This window comes from Gymnogyps californianus, chromosome 14, assembly GCF_018139145.2.
Source record: "Gymnogyps californianus isolate 813 chromosome 14, ASM1813914v2, whole genome shotgun sequence".
Classification (NCBI taxonomy): Eukaryota; Metazoa; Chordata; class Aves; order Accipitriformes; family Cathartidae; genus Gymnogyps; species Gymnogyps californianus.
The window spans coordinates 21,561,374-21,582,325 of NC_059484.1; the positions used below are offsets into that span (position 1 = coordinate 21,561,374).

The following is a 20,952-nucleotide window of genomic DNA, read 5'->3' on the forward strand; positions in this document are numbered from 1 at the left end:
CCTGGTGTGCCCAAGACTTCCCCGCACTGTGTGCAAGGTGCTTCCCTCCTCCGCACGGCTCCTGAACTAAGCCGTAATACACAGCTAGGTTACTTAGTTTTGGCACAACGAAAAAGGATATCAACAACCTGTTCCTACAGTACAGACACGTTTTTGATGCTGCTGTTAAACAAGCATCTACGATGAAAAGCAAATCTCTCTCGTACCCGCCCGGTTCTTTAACCTTGGATTTGCTCAACCGATGGGCCAGAATAGCAAGGACCCACAAAGTCCCTTGCATGAGGGAAACCTTTGCAAAGAGGCTGCACTGAAGCTAGAACCTCAGAAATTAAATTAGCAAAACGTCAGTGAACAAAACATCCACCTGATACAGTTTTCCCTACAATCACCGTATTCAGCAAACGCCTCCCAAAGGGCAGGACATGTATTTTTAAACATCTGTTAAAGGTTGGCAAGGAACACCTGGACAGGGCAAATCCCACCCATGCTGCTGCAAACCTGCCAGACTCGCTACAGCATTTGAGGATCCTGCAGAATCAGAAACCAATTTGCAATTTCAAGGAGAGGACATTGGGTCTAACAAATATACGAAAAAACATATCCCTGAAAAGTTAAGCCAAAAGCCATCTCCCATTCTCACAGGTAATGGCATCCACAGCTGCAGACAGATGCCACAGCCAAAATCAAACATGCTGAAGCACCAAGAAACACTGTGTTTGGAACCAAATCTGGCTCAGCCGCTTGAGCTAAGCCCCATTTCAAGCAGAGGTTTTCATTCCTGCAGCGGGTGACCTCCACCCTGGTGAGCGTCGCTGCGATGTCCTCGGCCGAGCCTGGCATCAGCAGAGGTGTCACGCGGAGAATGCGCCGGGGACGGACTTGGAACAGAAGCTGTAGCAGCCGAGGAACTGCAGAGGCCGTGGCCAGGCAGTGTTAATGTGCACCTCGCACTAAGCGGTATTTTTCCCTTCTAAAATTACTCGGTTGAAAATGTATCTGTTTTGCACTATTTAATCTTCTCCATCACCAGCTGCTGGTTTTAGGTCATTCACTTTTCAATGAATTAAAAATAACTTTCTGTGCTGCAGTGAGACATTTTTCAGACAGCGCCTGCTACCTAATGCATCACCTTGTCAGCAGAGCTATCATCTGAAACACCGGGGCCGGGCACCACCAGGATCCTCGTGCCACCCCGGCCCCCCCACCCATTTATTCTGCACCTGCGGGGAAGGGGGATGCAGGTCCACGGGACCTCCTGGACCAACCATTTGCCCATGCCCACCGTCATGATTTCAGACAAGGATAACAACAGAGCCTGGCTAACAACACACTTTCATACCTTAAAAAAACCTAACAATTAAAAAAACCTCTCGTGAGCAGAAGTATTCAACCCAACCCAAACCCACCACCATCGACAGGAGCATCACCCCCAGGCACCCGTGGGCTGGGCTCTGGCTCTTCTCCACTCTCTGGGTAGTAACAACAGTCTGACATTGCACAGGAAAACATCCCCGAGGGGTAAAATGGAGGAGTCTAAAAGAGGTTACAATTCAGGAGCACAGTGCAGCATCAGATCCTTTTCAAAGATGTCTCTCGACAAACTTGGGCCCCTCCAGCGCAGGCTGGTCAGTCACGGGCTGCTGCCTGCTCATCCCCACCCACTGCACTTCAGAGACATGACAGGCCGATTATTAATTAAAATTCACATGTATTCGCATTGAAATGATCAATAATTTATGCCCGTTTCTCCTCAGGTTCCTACAGCAGTTTTGTGACAACAGAAAGGAAAAAAGCATCTCTCTTTTTTTGCTTTTTCATTTCCTTCATCACCTCCTACACGCTCAGCGCCCCGAATGCAGGAATTTAAAGAAAACAGTTTCCATGGAGACCCTCCCCTTCGCCAGCACCCTCCCGTCCTCCCTCCCCTCAGCATCAGTGCTCCTTCACGCTTTCATGCTAAAAATATCGAAGATGGGATTTGATTTCCGCCGTAGCAATACAGGTTTATCAGAAAAATAGGAAATTTATAATACACACACACACACACACCCCTCCCCCTCTCCCGGTGTGGAGGGAAGGCGTGCTCTCCACGAGGAACGGGAAAACGAACCCGTTATTAAAAAGAAAGAACACAAAACCAGGGGAGCTGCAGTCAGCGCTGAGACCTGCATCCCTGGAGCAGCCTGACCCAGAGTGGGGAGCTGCCCGCACTGCCACCCCTCTCCTCTTGCCCACCAATGCAGGGGCCTGGGTGCCCCATCCCTGCTCCTGGCGCATCCCAGGCACCTCGTCCACGCTCCTGAGCATCCCAGGCACCTCGTCCCTGCTCCTGGAGCATCCCAGGCACCTCGTCCCCGCTCCTGGAGCATCCCAGGCACCTCGTCCCCGCTCCTGGAGCATCCCAGGCACCTCGTCCCCACTCCTGAGCATCCCAGGCACCTCGTCCCCGCTCCCGGCACATCCCGCCTGCCCCAGCATCACCAGCAGCTCCATGCAGCAGCTCCACACGTGCCAGGAGCGCTTGCCCCCGATTTGCCCAGGATGACACCCATGGTCCAGCCTGTGAGGTCCACGGCACAGCAGGACAGCCATTAGTCTGGTGGCAGGGGCACTCCTGGGCTCAAACCTGCAGGGCAGAGGGGTGTCCCCTAGTCCCCCCAGGGGCTCTGCCTGCTGCTGCATGCCCCTACGTCACATCAGCCAGCGCGGCTGGCGCAGGGCAGTGGCTCATGCCGGCACAGTCCGGGACAGCCCATGCCTCTCTGTGACTGGCACAGTTTTCCAGGGCCTGCCTTGCACAAAAGTGCTGAGTTTTTGCCCTTTCTTCCAAAGTCGACCAGTTTCCAGTGGGGCAGAACGATTTCACCTGGGGCAGGATGGTGCAGCCCACTGCACACTGCCAGATCGCATTGCAGGACTGATCCAACAGGCTAAAAGGGCTGTGAAGAAGTGCTCTGCATTGCTTTCACAGCGCAACAAGCCAGAAAGAGGTTCAAAGTAGGGAAAGCCAGGGAAAAATCTGTCTGCAGGCAATAATACCCTTTCCAGCTGAGGTACGTGTGTTACAGCAACCTTTAACATCCAGAGCTTAAAAATCCACAATTTTTAATTAGCTTTTCACAAATGTACTTGCACTGTGCTTACAACGACTACAGAACGTGGTGGGTGACGTGGCCAGGCAGGCTGGCAGGTACCGGCTGTGAGGTGCTGCCCGGCATGGCAGCACAGGCATTCCCATGCACTGCCTGCAGGACCAAGCTGCCGCCCAGACCGGCTCCACTGCCAGTGCCAGCAGGGATGTCAGCAGAGGCTCATTTCAAGGGCTTGCAGCACGTCACTGGCAGTGGCCTCACGCTAACTGCCAGAAGGTGTGCCGGAGCACTGTCAGCTTAAAGCAGGGGACGTGTGAGTCCACTGCATGACAGCATCTTCCCTGGTTGCCTCTGTTCCTGTGCCTTCTGCGCACCACCTCCTCCATCTGCAGGGCAGGACCACGACATATGCACAAATATTTCTGCAAAGCTTTGCTCTCTGTGAGCCCCAGAGAAAACCCTTTAGAGACAGGAAGAGCATTACTCTAAGCATCATTATGATAAATTTGCTACAGTGGGAACATCACAAACAGCAAACTTTGTGTCTGAGGTCCACAAATGAGTCAGTCATGTAGCTGCAAAATTAGCAATTTCCAACCCAACAAGACCCAGAGCTGACATCTCCACGTTGCTATGCATGGTTTCACCCTAAAGCTCGTCTGTTCCCATAAACATCTTGTACAGCCTGCTCATTCGCCCCAGGCACCAGTATTGGAGAGCCGGCGTGTTCTCCAAGTCCTGATGCTCGGTCACCATTGCTCAGCCCCTCATGCATAAAACAACCCTAGATTTTCATTCCCCCAAAACAAGTGACAAGTCGGTCTTCTTGCTGCTACTTTGCAGGACAGACACCAAGCTGGTGGAGCCCTGCTGAAGTCAAGAGGATGTGTCTACTTACAGTCATGGAAGACCTACGAGAAGAGCGTCATGCAGCAATAATCAGGAGAGAAAAAGGCAGAAAATAAATGTGCAAAATTTTCAATGATTTTTAGGATTGCTCTTGTTCCTGCCAAAATGTTGACAGAAATACAACAAAACCCTCAAATTTTGACTAGCTTCAGTTCCAAGGAACTGGCCCCTGCCTCCCTGCTCCCCGGAAGGGGTCACAGCCGCGGCCCATCCCGCAGGGACACTTAGGGGCGGCTCAGAAGGGATTTGCCTCTAAACCAGCCCTGGCAATCGGCTCCTTCCAGCCGTGCAGAGCTTTACTCTCATCTCTCTCTCTTTGCTTTTTTATGTACCTCCTGAAAAGGCGATACCGGCCCTTCCCCAGGATGAAAACATCAGCTTTTCTTGGGGCAAGCCCTACCACAGAGTGACCGAGACGCTCCCCTCAGCCCTGACACCTGGGACAGAGCAGAGGGGAACGCTTCAGCCCCCACAGCTCTGCTCTGGACCTCAGACCTGACGGTCCCCAAGACCCGCACTTTTTCTCTAATTGCGGGCAATTGGCTAACGCTGCGAGTCCAGGAAGGAAAAGCAAGAAGGACCCGATCCTTGTCGCTTATTCCTGCATCTCCTTCCCCTCTGGCTGCTTTCCCAGTGGGACAGGTCTCTTTTGGGGTGGGTAGCGTGGGCAGGCCCATGACCCCATACCCACACGCAGGCCCAGGAGCTGTGCAGATGACACCATCAGGCCAATTCCTTCCCTAATTCCTCAAGGGTGGAGCTCTGCCTTCCTCAGGCAGCTCCTGACCTCTTAACTACACCAGACTGTCCCCAGCTCGCTGGCGTGCTCCTGCCTGCTCAGCCCCGCCAGCCGGGGCCTGGCGCCATGGGCCCCGGGAAGGCTGCGGAGGGGACTCGTGACCGCAGCTCGGCTCCAGATGCCCCATTCTTTTTATTATTTGTATAAATCACTTGGCGGATGGCACCGCACACAAAGCCTCCAACTCTGCAGATGACAATAAATTGGGAAGCACCATAAATAACAGCAAACCAGGCTGCCAAATGAAGAAGGATTTAGATCACTCAAATCCCAGGCCATGAGTTGTCAAATCCAGTTTAATGCTGATAAGTGTGGGATAATAACGCACCACAAACACGTCTCTCCTCACCCCCACGTCAGTCCCTCGAACAGAGTGAGGGCAGAGGGGGATTTGCCGAGCGGACGGGGATGCTGCCCCCGACCAGGAACATAACCGAGCTGTGGCACAGCTATCCCCCCGCCCAGCCTGCCGCTCCGCTGCGATGGAGAAAGCAAATGGGACGCCACCGGCTCCTGTTAACTGGAGAACAAAATCTACATCTGAAACCATTCAGGTGGATGAAGAAAGCGTGAGGACGTCATGAAAAATTAAAGAGCTTAGGGAGGGAAATGAAGGACACAGTCATGTCTGGTAATGGGAGAGGCAGACCACAAGCCCACCCATGGATCCTCTGCGGGGGTCTCCGTGCAGGCAAAGCACCGTCTCTGCATCCCACCACTCCATGGCAGGAGGTGGACACCGAGCTCAGAAAGGGGCTTCGAGGAGGATGCAAACCTTCAAGTTTCCACTGAATAATGCAGCACAATCCCCAGCCTCAGCCTCCCGAGGACTTCTGGCTCTGAACCTCAGTGACAGCCTGTAGGTCTTATCTTGCTCAGGAAATTGTGAGACTCTTTGCATTTCACTATTTAAAAGAGATCCCTTTGATTTCCCTTTCTGTCTGCCTCTCTCAAAAAAAAAAGAAGAGAGAGCGCGGGGTTTTTTTTAATAACTCTGAAACGCACACACTGTCGGCAACGGGGAATTCACGCTGCATGTCAGAGCTTTAAATGCAGACTTGTGGAGTTTTGATGGAGAGCTGTGAAAATACCAACGTGCAGGCTTGAACACTGTAAGGCGTTTTAAAAGGAACCACGACCTGCTCTCACTTTTCCAAGTTCAGATTTACAAAAGAAAAAACCCAAACCAAACCCAAACCAACCAACCAACCAAACCCCAGTCCCAAATGCAAACAGGCCAACCGTGCCTTTCTGTCGTGAGTGCCGATGGGCCAACAAACGGAGAATGTTTCTGGGGCCAACCCCTCCTGACGTGCACACAATGGGGACCTCTGCATCAGGAAGGCAGCCGAGGAGTCGTCCTGGCCACTTCAGGGACTTGGAAGCTTTACAGGTTCACCTCTTGGGTGGACAGCCAGGGCATCTTGGAAACACTTCCCATGACATGAAGCACCCCAGCAGCTCCAAGAGCACCGGCAGTGCTGGCTGCAGAGGAGCGGGACCCAGTCCCATGCCCCCCCCAGCGCAGCCAGCAGCCCACGGCAGAGCCAGACCTCCCGATCTCCACCCCAGCAGGCAGAGCAAAAAGCTCACCCAAAGACCTGAATGCAGCTTTCTTCCCTGCCTGTGAAAAAGTGTTAGCAAGGAACCAAAACGAGGAGGACTTCAGGGCTCCTCAGCTACACGAAAGCCGGGCTAAAGAGGAAAGCCTGGGCAAGGCTACGGAGCTGGAAGGGGGCAGGGAAGTGCCATCCAAGTCCCACCAGAACGGGGCAAAGTGCGATTCGCAGGCTGACGCAGGGCTGAGCCTGGGCCATCAATCCTCCCCCAAACTGTGTGGTCCGCAGCAGGGGGGAGCAGGGCGGGAAGGGAAGAGGACAGCAGAGGTTAAACTGGGATCTAATGGCACGCAAAATCACATGTGATTGATCTGCATTGATTTTTCCTTGCTGAGGTGAATGATAGCCTGGCAAACAGAAATCAATTCCACTGCATTAAGCCCAGTAAGGATCTGGTATCATCAGCAAAATGCCCTGAAACACCATTGCTCGCCGACACCGCGAAGCGCAGCGCGGCACGGCACGGCACCTGCGCCTGCCCGACCCCTCCGTCCCAGCTGGGCCAGGGCTGTGGGGAAGGAGGGAGGACAGGCTTTGCGGAAAAACACCACGCCTGAGCACTTCCAAGCCCTGGGGAAAGCCCAGGCCTGTTCCTCTGCCCCATCGTGAGTCCTGTTTTCTGCAGGGATCAGGCTGGAGTCACAGCTCGGAGTCGGACCTCCCAGCAGCTTCGGGAAGGGCTGGATGTGCTGCTGAGCTTTGCCATCTGGGTACGGCTTCTTGTCACAACGATGCAATGCTGCAGAGCTAGCAGCAGCTGCTACTCTTCCCCAAAATTGAATAACTCTCCTAGATTTTAGTGCTAAAAATACTGGCACATTCAAAATTTCTCTGCCCTTGTTACAGCAAAGAATAATTTAGTGCTACCGACCTAGACGAAAGAAACTTCCATCTGGTAGCTCCCCTAGTGCATCTCTGCAGCATCCCCCGCCGCAGCGCCTGTTTCAGAGTGCCTACATGAAAGAATGTGAATTTACATCTCTCCCACCATCCTCGCAAGGTTTAATTCACTGTAACTGCTGGAAATGAGAGCTCAGGAGGAAATAATACCATGGAAGTGTTCAGCACGAAGGCACACGGAGAGCAGCGGCTCTCATGGTCCCAGGTGCCCGGGTGTGCAGGGCACCGCTCTGTCCCCGTCACGTGGCAGCCACGATCGAACGCTCCTCAGGAGCTGAATGCAATCAGCAGAAACCATGCAGCTTCAAAATGCGATGGGTCGGTTCATTAACAGAAGCAGAATAATAAAATAGAAAAAAAGCCAACAGCAGCTTTCAGACAGAACCATAACTTAGTACGGCACTTGACAGAGATACTTCTTTTTCACTTCGACATGCCTTGACTTCAGAGGGTCCCGTCGCAGCTGATTATAACAGGCACACGTGGCGAACCAAAGGGCAGGAACCTCCATCTCAAGGGAGCTCCAGGACCTCTCCAAGCGCAGAGCAGAAACGTGCTCACTCTCATCCTCCCTACCGAATGTGAGACCCAGGAGACATAAAGCTCCGGCCCCTCCTGCCCGGCCACGCAGCGTGGCCATTACCCTGCACCCGGGAGTGACAAATTGCACCTTCTGCCTTGCAGTAATAGACGACTCCCCAAGAAGCATGGGGAGAAGAGGGAAGAGCTACGACTGGAAGGTGAAGGTACGTCCTGGGGCTCAACTGTCCCTTCCCCTCCCAGCCGTGCAGGGACGAACAAGGAGCACAGCAGAGAGGGAAGAGAGGAGGTGAAACGGAGAGGTGCAGGGGAATCGGTCTATGTGACAGGCTGGGCCAAACCACCTACCCCTACCAGGACACTCATGTGCCACAGGGGTGGGAAACACCTCCCGTGCTCCGGGCAGGAACACCCAGATCCTGACAAGCCCAGGGAAAACCCGTCCTGCGGGGAAGGATGTGGCCCTCTGGCTGCCACGGAGCCGCTTGCCGCTTTGGTGCTGCACCGGAGCAGACTGCGGACGTCACGCTGCAGCAGCCACGGGCCATGTCCCGTGGGGTGTGCAGCAGTCATTGCTCTCAGGGCAGAAGAGCTTGCTTCAGAAAATGCTGGTGGTTTTAGACGGTAGCTCTGGGCAAGTAGAAAAGACAGAGGCCAAGGGCTGAAAGCAGCAAGGCGAAGGCTGGCGTACCAAGTGAAACGCCCTGCGCTGGGCTCTTGTGTCCCCCTTCTCCCGGCCAGGCGTGAGTCCCTTCATTAACCAGACACGCTCGCTGCAAGCAGATGAGGAGGTTAACAGAGCAGGGGGCAAAGCTACAGGGCTGGTTTCCATTAGGCTGCCCCGGCTCCCCCAGCCCCGGCAGCGCCCGCGGAGGGGCAGCCCAGCCAGCCCCAAAACGCCTGCACGTGCACTACAAACTCTCGCCGGTCATGGGTTTGCACGTGCAACACAAAACTCCTCTTTCGGCATTGAGATGCGCAACTCGTTAGCTCTTGGATTAATGACAATTTTTAATTGGTCAGGCTATGAGAACCTTATAGAGCTGTTATACATTACACCTGTGATGGCGGAACAGCATGTTAATCAAGACAATTAGCATGGGACCCAGAGAATCTCTCTACCAGCGCAAATAATCCTTCTCACTTTGAGAGGAAAATTAACAGCTGCTTTATGGTGTCCCAGAGCACCTCGCTTTGCAGGAGACCTGGATCAGCCCCCCGCCAGGCGAGTGGGTGCTCCCTGGCCAGGATGGCACAGCCTCTGCCGCGGGGACCCGCTCTCATCCCCGTGAAGCCCCCCGGCCCCCAGCCGAGCAGCAGGACAGGCTGTGCCCCACGCCAGTGCCTGCGGCCCCTCCTGGCACCTGGAAATAGCGAGAGCCCTTTCTGGGGCCTGTCTCCCCGGCACCAGGCTAGCACCGTTGTCCTCTGAGATACGAACTTATATACAGACATAAGCAGGGGAGGAGGCTGCATTGCCCACTCGTGGAAAGCAAACGTGCACACAGCTCTATGCGTGATGGAAAAGATTTAAAGATGCCACCTTAATAATCCTGATTGTGGCGGGACAGACACACAGTAAGTATGCTTACGATAATGACAAAACATGCTCTACGGAGTGCAGTAATTTCAAACCAAACGAAACCCATCATGAATTGTGCAATTACTAAAATCCATCATTTCCTATATTAGTTTCCTTCTCTGTTCTTTTCTACATTATTCCTCTTGCATGCACGCACACACACATAAGTACAGCCTCCCATTACATGCCGAGGTTTCTACTGTTAAAGGGGATCAGAGGACCAGTGCTTGGGAAGTGATACGATCTGATAGCAGTTTGTCCGCACCCACCACCGCTCCCCGGTGCCAGCACCTCCCCGCAGAGCGTGCCTCACCCCCCAGCCCCTGCGCTCCCGGCCGGATGCTGCGCTAGCTGCCTGTGGTGTGCTGCTCAGCAGGCTCATGCTGCCAGAAGCATCCCCAGACGACTCATTCGACAGTACTCTGTGCCTTGGCTCACTGCAGAATTTACGTTGCCATCCTTTTGCCAAGAGACTTAGAGGCACACTAGACAGAAAATCTCCTCAATATGGCTGAGTGGGGCTTAGGAATAGTAATAGAAAATGCAAGTCCACCTGCAAAAATATACTCTTAAAATAAATTAGACTTTGTAAAAAGCACCTGAGCATTGATCAAGTCCTCCACTTCACCGTTCCCACACTAATACCTTTAAAAACTCCAAGGATTTCTACAAACCTCGGGCTCTCTACCAGGTCTGCCAAGAGACCATCTGGGCTCTTCTCATTCATGGGCATAAAGGAATAAGCAACCCAGAAAGTGGTCTGGTTTCCAAATACCTTCTGAAAACCTGTAGTTTCCAGTGACATCACTGGTTGCTGAAACCAGAACAGCTGACACAGAAAACACGAGTTCATAGATATTAACAATACCTAGCTCTTTGTATTTAAAAGATCTTTATCTTCACCAGGAATACAACGACTGCTTTTCTAGCAAGATCAACATTGTAGTGACCACTACAGCAACCGGCTCTGACTGTCAGTACATACACGTGTTCTCAAGATGTTGCCTTGCAAACCCAGGAAACCCTAATACATGTGTACCACTGTTAAATTACTATTACAGCAAAAGGATCGGTGTACAGACACCAGGATGGATGTTTTGCCAAAACGCTCAGTGTGCCATGCATTCTGTCTTTCTGGTCATCTTGCTGAAGCCATCTGTTAGCTTATCAGCAAAACCTATTGATTTTTTAAAAATTTTAATTAGAAGTACCCAAATGTTAGCTAAGCGAGTAAAATTTGGAAGCAGCAAGCTTTCCTCTCATGTATAGCAGCTGTTTTCAGCTTATGACCAAAATTTGTTATCATCTTGCACTGACGTCATTCCCTGTCTCATTATTCCAGTTTGGTGCCCCTGGAACAAGCACTTAGGCTGAACCCAGACGGTACAACACGCAGTAACTGCTACCGAGATTTCCTCCTGGAAGTAGAGTTTCTAACAGGACACTGATACTGAGCGTTCAATAACAAGCACCGCTTACAGAGACTTATTCCATGAAGGATCACAAAATACTTTACAAACATGGAGACTCACAATAACCATTTTACCAGTGGGCAAACCCGGGCATGGGATGACTTAATGAGCTGCCCGAATCCCCTAAGCCATACCCAACATCTGGGCTACTCGGCTCAGAATTTCCCTCCTCAGAGAATATTTGTTTTCTCCTCCCTCCCAGTTTTCTGACACCTGAGTAAAGTCGAGAGCCTGCAGCCAGGAGCAGGGCAGCTCACGTGAGGTTTCTCATGGGGTCCTCCCTTGCCAGCCGAGGACTCTGCCTGCCCGCAGCTCCCCTCGAAGTCTGCCAGAACGGGGTTCCCCTGGCCATGAGGTCCGAAGACCTTCTGGCCAGTCAGCTCTTCCAGTGCCTCAAGCTCTACAGACAGTTTCTGTAATACCTGCAACACGCATCAGGCAGTGCGGTGCCGGTCACGGCGCAGCCCTCGCGTGCTCGCACAGGCACACTGCAGATCTCAGGACCCCCAGGTTAGGCACTTACAGGATGAACATCACAACTGTTCACTTTCTCTCCAGCTCTGAGGTAAGATGCTCCACTTTCATCTCCTCTGAAGCTCCTGGGATCAGACATCTCCTCACCAAAATACCACTGCTGGCCAGACATGCACGCTTGCTTTTCAGCAGCACTTCAGCTACGAACTGGAGACTGCAGCCCTCGCGGGCCACGTCAAGTACGGCCCCAGGATACTCACTCTCTAAAGCTGAAAAGCCATAATGAGGGTGACACAGCTCAGAATATGCTTTAGAAAGGTAATACAGCAAACGCCAGAACAGGAAAAGGATAGTCTACTGCAAGGCAGTACCTTGTGTAAATAGGTTGGACCCATTGCAGAGGTTTCTTTCATAAAGACACGTGAAAACAAGAGCATCTCTTGGGCTGCCTGCACACGGGGGCAGTGGGGGAGGCAGCGCAGAGGGAGAAAGGCCAGTGGATCAGCGGTGAGACGCGCATGGGCCTGGAACACACCGGGGAATGGGAGGAGGCAAACAGGGAACGCAGCCGATGGGAGATAAGCATCTTCCGCACGGATGGCCTTCTCAGCCATAATCTACCTTTAAAGAAAGCATACACGGAAGCCACAGCCTTCAGAGAGTGCTGATATTGGAAAGAATGTGCTTAATATCCCAATTCTATATTTAGGGGAAAGCAAACACACTAAAGCTATGTACAGACAGTCCCTGGCATTTGTTGCATAGATTTGAATTTAATCAGCTAAAGATGGCTTAATCCAACATCTGGGGCTATATCAAGTAGGAAAGCATCGCAAAAGGATTTCTTTCATGTTGGGCTCGAGCAGCTGCAGCCCAGCGGTGCCGGGTGATGCTACTCAAAGTACAGGGCTGTACCTACTCCGTCTGAGCCACCCCATGTCCAAGCAAACAGGGCATTTCAATTTGACATCAGCCACCACAGTGCTCCGCCAAGAGCATTTCTCCTGTGTCTGTCCCAGTCCAGTCCCATTGCCTGCAGGTCCTTGCGCTCGTCCTCCAGCCCGTGGTCCCCTCCCCAGGAGGTGGTATGGCTCGTCGGCACCCACCGCCACCCTCCCCGGTGCCTTCAGGGACCGGTGCCACTGCGCTGCACCCATGTCAGGCGGCCACCATGGGGCTGCTCGGGCTCTGCCACTGCACGGGGCTCAACCACAACGCGCATCTCCACCACTCCTCCCCTGGGGGCACAAACCCCTCACAAAGCAGTGCAAAAACTCACATTAACCCAGGAAAAGCTTGACAGAGCCCCTGCATAGGGCCAGTCCACAACACACATTTTGTCTGCTCGGTTTAAAACTCATCATAAAGTAGATTTTCTGCCTACTTGAACATTTCTTCCAGTGGAAGCTGGATGTCTGTGCCATCACTTTCAAACTGCCCCTGGAAGAGCTTGTCTCAAGACATTTTCCATGCAGTATTTTAATTAAACTTACTTTCTTTCAATTTAGTGTTAGGTTCATTAAGTGATGTTCTGAGCCGCTGAAATGAATTGCTTAAAAGTAATTTGTGCAGCAGCTGAAGGAGGAGATTATAGCTATAAATGAGTCCATCTTTTGAACTTTGCATTTTTTGCTGGTATCAGTTCACAGTGTGTCTATGTATTTTTCTGTACCTAGTAGCATTCAGCATCATTTGATGTAACGGTTCAGAAAATATAACAGGCACCGGCCTCTGCGAAGTCCTGCCCAATTTCAACGTGAAGCAGGCAGCAGCTGACCGAATGAGGAACCTGCCTTCATGGTGCTCACCGGCCACAGCACCACACCGCAAAACCTGACGCCGTGCTGCCTGGGGAGCAGAAAGCACTCCAGTGTTGTATGCGCTGCCTTCACCCTGGAGATGGCCTATGATCTGTCTGAGTAAGAAGGCATTCTGTCTCTTGCTGGTAAGTAACAGAGAGCAAAAAATACTTGGTTTATAAATTGCAAGTGTAAATAACAAATATTTCTTTTTGAAACCGATCAGGAATTTCACATACATGCCTGGTTGTACTGCTCTTCTCCTGACTTAGATAAGGATCTAATATACCGCTGGAATACCTCCTCCTGTCTGCCCAAAAAAGAAATAACCTTGCTTACTTCCCTGAGTGATAAATCACTACTCAATCTGTGTCTGAAATGGAGAGGTCATGGTCATGCTATTTTTAGGATCTGCTAGGTTGTGATAACGAGAATTCATCTTTAACATGGGAGAACTAATATCTTTAAGCTTAAAGATGTCCACAGTTGGATCCTAGCTAGGCTGCTAATCATCACCATCATCTGCAAGAAATATATATAGCAGAACACTGAAGGACCCTTCAATAATACAAGACAAGAGGTACCTGCTGATCACTCTCCAGCAAAGCCTTTTCATTAGCACAAACCAGTCTGTTAATTTTTACTATGAGTTAAGTGTGCGAATGACCGGGATTTCAGAGAGCTGAAAGAGTAGACATCCTCCGGAGCCATCTGGAGAGCTCAGAAAGTTCCCCTGCTTTTCTGCTGACGTGCATCACAAGAACTTATCTCAGGGTTATGGTCGGGGTAGGTGCTGTGTGAACGGTATCACCCCTGCGTGGGGACCTCAACTCCCACCACCCTCGGTGGCTGAGCTCCTACCCCAGGAGGCTGTCTCCAAAGCACCCAACCGACCCATTGGCTCGATGTGCATTTGAGGACATCCCAACACAAACATGCTCTTGTCCATTCTCCAGGTGACCAGTTCAGACCAACTCCTCCACGCAGAGTCAACAGCCTGCAAGGCATCTTGGCACGCCAGAACCCCAGCCCACGGGTCTGTCCACCACCAGCCCAGGGTAGCCATTAGCCGTGTCTTGCACGCCAGCAAATTCAACTACAGTCCTCTTGCTTTTCATTTTTAATTAATCATTCTACCGTGGATTTTGTCCTCTTGGAAGGAAAATTTATTTGGACTTACTTTAATCTATCTTTAGTGGAAACAGGCAGACAAACTTTGCTTGTTATCAGGGAATAAACTCCGGTATGTAATAGGCTTCCAAATGGAAGCATGGACATTCATTAGATCAAATGAAAACCTTCTCCCAGTCAGAGGGGATTTAATGAAGTTGATTCTGACAGGGAATTAAAGGCCTTTGCCGGGAGCTCTGTTTCTGGTGTCGGGGCTGTATCATTGAAGCTAAACATAGTGCTTCCCGAGACAGTATTAGTACAAAATATTTTGGACAAAATTGTTAGACTGAGATAATCTTGACATTGTTCATCCGCCACAGTGCAGGAACCAGAGTCGGAGCTGAACCTGGTTCTTCCTAGTGAGGTCTTAACACAGTAACACAGCAAAATTAATTAGAGTGCATGGAAAACTGATTTGTTTATTCTAAAACTAGCAACAAATGCAGAGACAAATACAGAAAAATGATCCTGCAACACGGTAGGGCCAAGCAGCGGCAGAAAGCTGTCGCTCGTCTAGACATGGCAACTGCTATTTCAGAAGATCCACGTGCAATCAAACAGCAACACCGATGTGCTTTTAGTAAAACATCCCATTCTCAGGCCCATTGATTTTCTATCAAACTATGAGTAATTCTGCTTAAACAGATTGCCCGCCTGGTCTTGCTGCACGGGTCCATGGGGAACGGGGGCTCTCAGCTCCTGCGTCGGGAGCACAGCAGCTCCCAGGAGGCCGGGGACGAGGCCCTGGGCTGGGGGCACAGCCATCACAGGAAAGCACCGGAGCCGACAGCTCTGGCCAAGGCTGACTGAAGCCCGTGCAGGGAACGGGCCCGTCCTGCCCCAGCAAACTGCCGAGAGCATCACCCTGGCAGAGGGACATGGTGGCCTGCAGGAGCCAGGATGGGTGGGATGGGGGTGTTGGCACCAGCCAGAAGATGGAGGAAATTCCCCCAAATGTCACATCTCAGCCCCAAGCCAGGCGTGGGGGGCCCCTCCTGACTCTTGGCTGACTCCCTCCCGAATCGCTCCACAGGGACCCCACTATGTGGCAGAAGCCCCCCTCCTCCATCATTTATGGGCTGCCACACGGGGCCAGGGCCGGCAGCGCTGCCAGGCACCTCTTCCCCGCGGGCAGCAGCCTCAGCCCCCACCGCCCGCCTCGCCCCCCACCACCCCGGCCCAGCGTCGGGGCAGATCACAGCGGCCCCCCCCGGGGAAGCACTGGTTACTGCTGCCCGACGGGCTGCTCAGGTCTGCAGGGTCACACCGGTGGCATTCAGGCGTGCAGAAGATAAGATTTAATTAATAATATCCAGGGAGGCCAGAGCCTATTACCAGTACGTCCCTTGCTGTTCCCCGCGGTGACCTACGGCTCAGGGACGTTTCCGACCTCGGCCGGTCGCAGGCTCACACCAATCTCTGATTTATGGCGCAGGCTGCAAAGCAAAATCACCCGGATTTAAACAGTATTTCGCAGCACTGCCATTGAAAACATTGGGCTTTACGCATGTCTGTTTTTTTTTTCACAACTATGTAATTCACCAAGAGTTAGGGCCTCGTCACAAAAGAAGGTGGAGAACTATTTTTCTTCTATTGTCCACACTTTGTCTGAACAAAGCTCTGGTTAGTGGTGAAGAGCGTGACTCCACATAGATCATAGGTGAACGGCGTGACACCACAAGCATAAAGATCTTGAACACAAGCCAGTTACTGACATGAGAGCAGTGGGCTGAGTGTGAAAAATGGCTCTGATCCAGCAGGAGAAGGGTTATCGAGTGTGTCTCAAGCACCCATGGTCAACACTGAACAGACATAATTATACAACATCCAACAATTTCCACTGAAAACCCCCAGTGATAAGCAATGTGTTCTCTTACAGACCATCTTCTAGAAATGATTTCAAGTCTTTGCAAATATTAATCATCACCACACCTCTGTGAGATAAGAGCAGGTACCCGGGCTCTATTCCTGCCCGTGTTGTCAATGAGAAAGCAGGTTACCGGACGTTACCAGACGTTAGGCAATGCTGCTTTTATACGCCATCCGTGGCCTGCCCGATGCTTATCCAAAGACGAAGCATTGGGCTTCCCTCTCCTCACACTGCTGCCCACTGAGGTTCACCAACAAGTGAATGGCGTTTTTTGAGTAAGGCCATATAGCACGTAGAACAGATTTAAACCCCGCTTTAAGTCTGAGTCACAGCCAGCTTTAGTTCAGAGCTCCCCACCCAAACACCGCAGCATGACCCACTTCCAGTGACTCCAAGCATCACTGCCAGCCCAGTCAAGCCTTTTCAAGTCTGGCAGTGCCCTGTAATGCTAACGAATTTGGGACAATTTCTGCTACAAAGAGGGATCGGTACCATGAAAGCTCACACATGCCCGCCTCGGGTGGGATGATGCGGCGTCCAAACGCGGCAGTCGACATCGGTTCATGCCAGGAAGGAGGAACAGCAGTTTCTAGTGACAGATGACATGCTGTCAATGCAACATCCTCCTTACACTGGTTTGTTGCCTGCCTGGTACAGCCTGCATCAGACGTAATTGTTTGTGTAGGCTTCCACTGTGGCAGTGACGGGAGAGCTGGGGAATCAACAAATGTTTTAATATTCTGGAGCAATGCTCTGGGCAGATCAGCAGGCTGCCGCTGTGGCTGTCTGCATGCAAGGCGAGACAGTGCTTCATCCCGGGGACAGGGGACACTGTCAAGGGGGGACAAGGAGCAGCATCACTCCCCCAAAATGGCCACGGCAGCAAAAGCAACTGCAGGACACCCAACGGCTGACGTGGTCCCTTCCAACACGCCCCGGTGCAAGCCGAGGGTAATGATGTGGATTTTAGCAATTGTGCTGGGAAGCTGCTCCCCACTCTAATGCAAACCTGGGGATTACTTAATTCAAAATGGAAAACACAAACTGCACTGTGGGTTGTGAGCACATGTTTGCGCTTCTTTCAGAAGGGGAAAAAGTGAAAATACTAATTAACCTCAGTTGTTGGAAGAACGCCCGGCAGAAACGTGACTCAGAATGGGTCACAAATCATAAAATAATAATAAAAAAAAAGCCACAATGCTCTGGGGACATTAAGCGATTACAGAGAGTTGTTATTTGGCTGATTTTCACACTTCATTAGCATATGCATAATTTAACAAGTGAACGTGCTGAGGGCTGGCAAGACATAAGAGCCACTTTCTTGAAACACGAACTGTAAATTGGGATGGCCACAGTTAGATTTTTTTTTTTTTTAATCATGACGGAAAAGCAACAGACATCAATTCTAGGCCTTCAACAGAAGGAACCAGTTTTCAGGGACTGGGGACCAAGTGGAGAGCTGCTACGGAAAGGCAGCCTCACCTCTGGAGTGAGGCTGTAACGTGGCGCAGAGCACCCAGTTTTACACGGCTGGGGGCTACTTCAAAGCAGTTTAACGCAGAATTAGAGAAATCTAGGTGAAGACAACACAGTGAATCTGTGACTTTCTACCAAAAAAGCTGTACACATTCTGCCAGTTAACAAGGGATTTAGTGTTTAAGGGCTGTGCCAAACCAGCCTGTGCCAGAGGGTCTGGTTGCTCTAATGCACAGCTCTCGTTTTTGCAACAGCAAAACGGACTGCGACACTGACTGTCCAGGCTTCCCCCATGGATTAATTGCTGCTAGTAATTAATGGCTGTCAGTCCCCGGGAGGGCTCCTGCCATACGCACAGGCAGAGAGGAGATCCGTCCGACACCTCAGGCCTCAGACCTGCAAGTTGGTCCACAAAACACTGTGAAACCTGGGAGCACTTTGGGAAAGCTGGAGCTCCCCCCGCTGCTGCTGGCACCCCTGCCCAGCGCTCCCCTGGCACAGCATCGCCCTTCCAGCGGGCCAGGCGGTGGGGAACCTCCAAAATGTCACTTAATTTTAAGGGTGTGAAGAGCACTGCAGTGCGAGTAACAGAGGAAGTGCCATCCTCAAGCAGCTCCTTTTGGAAGGGTTGAAGGGCTATGGCTCGTGCACTGCAGGCGGGTGGGGGCGAGTCCTCTGCACGGGGGCACCCCTGGGTGCTGCTGCCGGTGCTGCTGGGCACGAACTGCAGAGACAAGGGGGCTGGGGATGAGGAAGCTCTCCAGTCACCCTCAAGCATTTTCTTTTCCACTTTATGGCTGAACAGCCCAGCCCTGGTTTATTAACACCTATTTTTAATCCTCCCCAGAGTGCTCTGCTTTACCAAACCCTTTCTTTGGGGCTTGGTTTCTCTGCCTTTGATCTGCTAATTGGCTTTCACTCTCTCCGATTCCTTTTACGCTGCTTCCACATGCAAATTCACTCCTTCACTGCCTGACCTGCCCCACCTTTCCAGCAGGGCTGCCTGCCCTCCTGCCAGGCCCCCACCTCTCCCCGCTCACCCCCAGCCCACCCGCACCCAGCAGCGGGAGAGCACCCGAGTGCCGGCACCGCGCTGCCGCTGGCACCCCACAGCTCACCATGGGCGAGAGCCTCTCTGGCACAAACTGGGGCTCCCAGCTCTAGTCCGGAAAGGGCAAGGGGAGGGAAGGGGTTTGTATGAGGCTTATGGCTGGTGGGGGAACCCACCGGCAGCCCCAGCCCCGGGGAGTGGGGTCTCTGCAGCTGCCTGCACCCAGGGAGAGCAGCTCCCATTGCCGCAGCGGCCGCTCGTGCTCACCCAGCGCTCGCCTCGGGAGCCACGTGGACGGCACTTAAGCAGAGGGCGGACAGACTTTCGGGAGTTACCATCAGAGCAGGCGACCTTCCAGCATGCTTATTCCCCTTCCAGCGGGGGAGAAACGAGGGCAGGAAACAAAGACAATTCATCTGTACCAAGACTGCTGCGTTTACATGGAAGGGGCAATGCCAAGATGTACCAGACCGCGCGGGACCCTGGGCTGCTGCCAGCCCTCGTTCACGCCGCGGTGGCAGGCAGCCTGCAGGCAGCCCATTCCATCAGCTGTGACGGTGGGGGACCGACATCGCACCGAAAGCCACGCAGCCATCGGCCGTGTACAACGGCACCCTGGATAAGCAGCCCAGGGCACACGCTGCCCATTGCGGGGGTGCCCGAGCAAGCTGGGTCTCAGCCCCAGCCACATGGGCTCTGCGGGGCCCGGGGCTCCTGCGGCACCCGAGTGAGGCTGTGCGGGCACGGCGAGAAAGCGAGACTCAGCATAAGGAGACCTGCAAGCTACAGAGGTTCAAAAGACAAGCCTTTTGCAAAGAAAAAATCTCTCGCTCCTTTTTCCCCACAATCTGCGGCAGCCAGATTTCTAACAACCGTTCCAGACTGTAATTTCTCCATATTTTAACAGATGTTCTGTTTATGAAACTGCAAGAGGATTTAGGACTTATGAATAATGCCATGAGGTCTGGGAGATGTTTCTTTATATGATTAACTGACCACAGGCCATTTGTTTTACAACAAAGATGCTCAATGATCCATGCACACTGATTTATTCAGACCCTGTCTATCGTAATGGTTGACATCTCCCTGGTACCCTTCATTAGTATCCACATAACGATGGGAGGGATGCAGATCATGAGAGCAAGTCCCCATTGCTCTCCATGATAGTCCATTAGCTAGGGCAGAATCGATCAGCAGGACACCCAAGATCATGATGAGGGGAACCTAACAACTGGCAAACCAGATTTCACAAGTAAAGCAGGTTTGGTGAAGTCCCGCTTTCAGGGCATCCCTAGCACTCTGCTTACTGGGCCATTTTTGCACATTTCACGTATATTTCTGATTTTAGATATAATAATATTTGCTGCAAAGGTAACAGGGCAACCTCTCTACTAGCCCACCACTTGCTCAATGGGACCGCTCCCAATTGCGCTGCCAGCACAGCTTGTCCCGTGCAGTGGGAGCCCGGCACCGCTGCCCGCTCGCTACCCAACACGCCCAGCAGCGGTTTGTCTTTGCTAACGAGCCGCAGGAGCAACGAGGACCCCAGAGCCAGGCAGTCTCCCAAATAGAAAGCGAGGCAAAAGCTGACCCTTTTAGCTATGAGTCTCTAAAGGTGAACAGTACCTTTCCAGTGCTGCAGGGCAAGTACATTGGGGGAAGCAAATAATAGTCTCGCCATATCTGAGCGCTCCCTGACATTGTTTGCAGCTGAAATACTGCTGCACTGAGGCACTGTGTGAGAACTGGCAAGTGGATCTGACTCTAAATAAAAGTGGAACTGACAAATATACCTTAATTGTCCAAATTAAACAGCTGATGGCGAGTACCTGGCATCATCCAGGTAACACATATTTTCCTTCCATAAGCACTTGATTTTGATCGGTCTAAGTTCCAGGAAAGGCAAATGTTAATAGCTGCTGGAAAGGTTATTTTTATTCCGACTTTGGCTCTTAATAAATGAACAAGAAATTTTATGACTACGAAAGAACTTTGAGTTTCTCCATCAAATGAAACACAGCAATGCCTGGATGGCACTTAATGTTGTTTTGTTTTGTTTTGCTGCACATAAATAATTACGAGTGAGGATGCAGTACTTTGAAGTTGAACTTACGAGTATGAGCAAAGCTACAGTGAGAGTAATAAATTATGCAAAACTATTTGTGCTTGGAATGTCAATGTTTCAAGATGATGCAA

General features: G+C 51.8%; 1 protein-coding gene across 3 annotated transcripts in view; it reads right to left on the bottom strand.

The window, feature by feature from the left end:
* PPP2R2B (protein phosphatase 2 regulatory subunit Bbeta) overlaps positions 1–20,952 on the bottom strand; it is a 116,929-nt gene that overhangs the window by 32,665 nt on the left and 63,312 nt on the right. The gene's annotated exons all lie outside the window — the stretch shown is intronic.